The following is a 4,684-nucleotide window of genomic DNA, read 5'->3' as shown; positions in this document are numbered from 1 at the left end:
ACGGGGAATGTTGCGTTATGGGTCAATGTACCAGCAGACTCATCTATCACTGGCTGGGCAATGGGCAGGATGAGGAGGAAACACAGATATAGGCCCAAAGAATAAAGTGGGCTAAATGCAGTTCAAAATTGGTAACACAGGACTAACCAGGGGGCATTGCAGTGGAGGACAACTGGAATGAGAGGCTGACACAGAGAGTAGGCCCAAATCAGTAAGTAGTCGAAATGCAGTTCAAAATTGGCAACAGTAGTAAACAGGCGGCACAGCTCTGTTCAGTGGAGGAGAACAGCAAGGAGTGGCAGACACCGATAGTAGGCCCCAACCCAACTAGTAGGCCAAATGCAGTCTAACATTAACAACTACTTAACGAGAGCCTGAAAATGGAATTTCAGGACAGGAAACCAGGAGAACAGCAAGGAGCGGCAGACGCTGTTAGTAGGCCCCAAACCAACTAGTACGCCAAATGCAGTTGTTCCATTTAACAACTATTTAACAAGAGCCTGAAGATAGAAGCTCAGGAAAGGCAACCTGGAGAACACCTTGGAGCGGAAGACACCATCTCAACAACCCAGACCCAACTTGTAGGCCTACTGCACTGTTGTTTCAACAACTACTTAACGAGAGCTAGAAGATCGAAGCTATGGAGAGGCAACCTGGAGAACACCTTGGAGCGGAAGACACCGTCTCTATGACCCAGACCCAACTTGTAGGCATAATGTAGTGTTGTTTCAACAACTACTTAACACGAGCATGAAGATTGAAGCAATGGAGAGGCAACCTGGAGAACACCTTGGAGCGGAGGACACCGTCTCTACAACCCAGACCCAACTTGTAGGCCTAATGCAGTGTAGTTTTCAACAACTACTAAACGAGAGTAGGAAGATCGAAGCAATGTGGACGAAACCTGGGGAACACGTTGGAGTGTAACACACCGTCTCTCTACACCCCATACCCAATTTGTAGGCCTAATGCAGTGTAGTTTTCAACAACTACTAAACGAGAGTAGGAAGATCGAAGCAATGTGGACGAAACCTGGGGAACACCTTGGAGTGTAACACACCGTCTCTCTACACCCGATACCAAATTTGTAGGCCTAATGCAGTGTAGTTTGCAACAACTACTAAACGAGAGTAGGAAGATCGAAGCAATGTGGACGAAACCTGGGGAACACCTTGGAATGTAACACACCCTCTCTCTACACCCCATACCCAATTTGTAGGCCTAATGCAATGTAGTTTTCAACAACTACTAAACGAGAGTAGGAAGATCGAAGCAATGTGGACGAAACCTGGGGAACACCTTGGAGTGGAACACACCGTCTCTACACCCCATACCCAATTTGTAGGCCTAATGCAGTGTAGTTTGCAACAACTACTAAACGAGAGTCGGAAGACCGAAGCAATGGCGACGAAACCTGGGGAACACCTTGGAGTGGGACACACCGTCTCTACACCCCATACCAAATTTGTAGGCCGAATGCAGTGTAGTTTGCAACAACTACTAAACGAGAGTCGGAAGACCGAAGCAATGGCAAGGAAACCTGGGGAACACCTTGGAGTGGAACACACCGTCTCTACACCCCATACCCAATTTGTAGGCCTAATGCAGTGTAGTTTTCAACAACTACTAAACGAGAGTAGGAAGATCGAAGCAATGTGGACGAAACCTGGGGAACACCTTGGAGTGTAACACACCGTCTCTCTACACCCCATACCAAATTTGTAGGCCTAATGCAGTGTAGTTTGCAACAACTACTAAACGAGAGTAGGAAGATCGCAGCAATGTGGACGAAACCTGGGGAACACCTTGGAGTGTAACACACCCTCTCTCTACACCCCATACCCAATTTGTAGGCCTAATGCAGTGTAGTTTTCAACAACTACTAAATGAGAGTAGGAAGATCGAAGCAATGTGGACGAAACCTGGGGAACACCTTGGAGTGGAACACACCGTCTCTACACCCCATACTCAATTTGTAGGCCTAATGCAGTGTAGTTTTCAACAACTACTAAACGAGAGTAGGAAGATCGAAGCAATGTGGACGAAACCTGGGGAACACCTTGGAGTGTAACACACCGTCTCTCTACACCCCATACCAAATTTGTAGGCCTAATGCAGTGTAGTTTGCAACAACTACTAAACGAGAGTAGGAAGATCAAAGCAATGTGGACGAAACCTGGGGAACACTTTGGAGTGTAACACACCCTCTCTCTACACCCCATACCCAATTTGTAGGCCTAATGCAGTGTAGTTTGCAACAACTACTAAACGAGAGTCGGAAGACTGAAGCAATGGCGAGGAAACCTGGGGAACACCTTGGAGTGGAACACACCGTCTCTACACCCCATACCCAATTTGTAGGCCTAATGCAGTGTAGTTTTCAACAACTACTAAATGAGAGTAGGAAGATCGAAGCAATGTGGACGAAACCTGGGGAACACCTTGGAGTGGAACACACCGTCTCTACACCCCATACCCAATTTGTAGGCCTAATGCAGTGTAGTTTTCAACAACTACTAAACGAGAGTAGGAAGATCGAAGCAATGTGGACGAAACCTGGGGAACACCTTGGAGTGGGACACACCGTCTCTACACCCCATACCAAATTTGTAGGCCTAATGCAGTGTAGTTTGCAACAACTACTAAACGAGAGTCGGAAGACCGAAGCAATGGCGAGGAAACCTGGGGAACACCTTGGAGTGGAACACACCGTCTCTACACCACATACCCAATTTGTAGGCCTAATGCAGTGTAGTTTTCAACAACTACTAAACGAGGGTAGGAAGATCGAAGCAATGTGGACGAAACCTGGGGAACACCTTGGAGTGTAACACACCGTCTCTCTACACCCCATACCAAATTTGTAGGCCTAATGCAGTGTAGTTTGCAACAACTACTAAACGAGAGTAGGAAGATCGAAGCAATGTGGACGAAACCTGGGGAACACCTTGGAGTGTAACACACCCTCTCTCTACACCCCATACCCAATTTGTAGGCCTAATGCAATGTAGTTTTCAACAACTACTAAATGAGAGTAGGAAGATCGAAGCAATGTGGACGAAACCTGGGGAACACCTTGGAGTGGAACACACCGTCTCTACACCCCATACCCAATTTGTAGGCCTAATGCAGTGTAGTTTTCAACAACTACTAAACGAGAGTAGGAAGATCGAAGCAATGTGGACGAAACCTGGGGAACACCTTGGAGTGTAACACACCGTCTCTCTACACCCCATACCAAATTTGTAGGCCTAATGCAGTGTAGTTTGCAACAACTACTAAACGAGAGTAGGAAGATCGAAGCAATGTGGACGAAACCTGGGGAACACCTTGGAGTGTAACACACCATCTCTCTACACCCCATACCCAATTTGTAGGCCTAATGCAGTGTAGTTTGCAACAACTACTAAACGAGTGTAGGAAGATCGAAGCAATGGAGAGGAAACCTGGGGCACACCTTGGGGCGACAGACACCGTTAGTAGGCCCTACCAAAGTAGTAGCCCCAATGCAGTTTTAAAATTCCTAGAGGCTGAAAACAAGACTATTGACGCTCTGCTTTTTTCAAAGGAGGACAGCAGTATTGAGTGGCGCAGACAGACACAGGTAGTAGGCCTTAAACCAAAAATGTGGCTCACTGCAGTTTAAAAAAGGTTACAGGGGTACACAGGCAGCATTGCTCTGGGCAGTGGAGGACAATTTCAATAGTGGACCGCAGACAGACTTTGTACGCCTACTATTAAGAAGGGACTGCAGACAGGCTTCGAAGGCCTAACATAAAAAAATTGGGCTGTAGGCACTTTTAAATAGGTTCCAGGGGTACACGGGCAGCAGTGGTCTGGTCAGTGGAGGAGTAGTAGAAAGAACGGACCGCAGACAGGCTTCGAAGGCCTAACATAATAAAATATGGCTGTAGGCACTTTAGAATTGGTTCCAGGGGTGCACGGGCAGCAGCAGACAGGTCAGTGGAGGCCTTGTGGAAGGAGGGACCGCAGACAGGCTTCGAAGGCCTAACATAATAAAATTTGGCTGTAGGCACTTTAAAATTGGTTCCAGGGGTACACGGGCAGCAGTAGACTGGTCAGTGGAGGCCTATTGGAAGGAGGGACCGCAGACAGGCTTCGAAGGCCGAACATAATAAATTAGGGCTGTGGGCACTTTAAAATTGGTTCCAGGGGAACACGGGCAGCAGTAGACAGGTCAGTGGAGGCCTAGTGGAAGGAGGGACCGCAGACAGGCTTCGAAGGCCTAACATAATAAATTAGGGCTGTGGGCACTTTAACATTGGTTCCAGGGGTACACGGGCAGCAGTAGACTGGTCAGTGGAGGCCTAGTGGAAGGAGGGACCGCAGGCAGGCTTCGAAGACCTAACATAATAAATTAGGGCTGTAGGCATTTTAACATTGGTTCCAGGGGTACACGGGCAGCAGTAGACTGGTCAGTGGAGGCCTAGTGGAAGGAGGGACCGCAGACAGGTTTCGAAGGCCTAACATAATAAATTAGGGCTGTAGGCACTTTAACATTGGTTCCAGGGGAACACGGGCAGCAGTAGACAGGTCAGTGGAGGCCTAGTGGAAGGAGGGACCGCAGACAGGCTTCGAAGGCCTAACATAATAAATTAGGGCTGTAGGCACTTTAACATTGGTTCCAGGGGAACATGGGCAGCAGTAGACAGGTCAGTGGAGG

The sequence above is a fragment of the Ranitomeya imitator genome, chromosome 1, assembly GCF_032444005.1.
Source record: "Ranitomeya imitator isolate aRanImi1 chromosome 1, aRanImi1.pri, whole genome shotgun sequence".
Classification (NCBI taxonomy): Eukaryota; Metazoa; Chordata; class Amphibia; order Anura; family Dendrobatidae; genus Ranitomeya; species Ranitomeya imitator.
Note: the sequence above shows the minus strand (reverse complement) of the source record.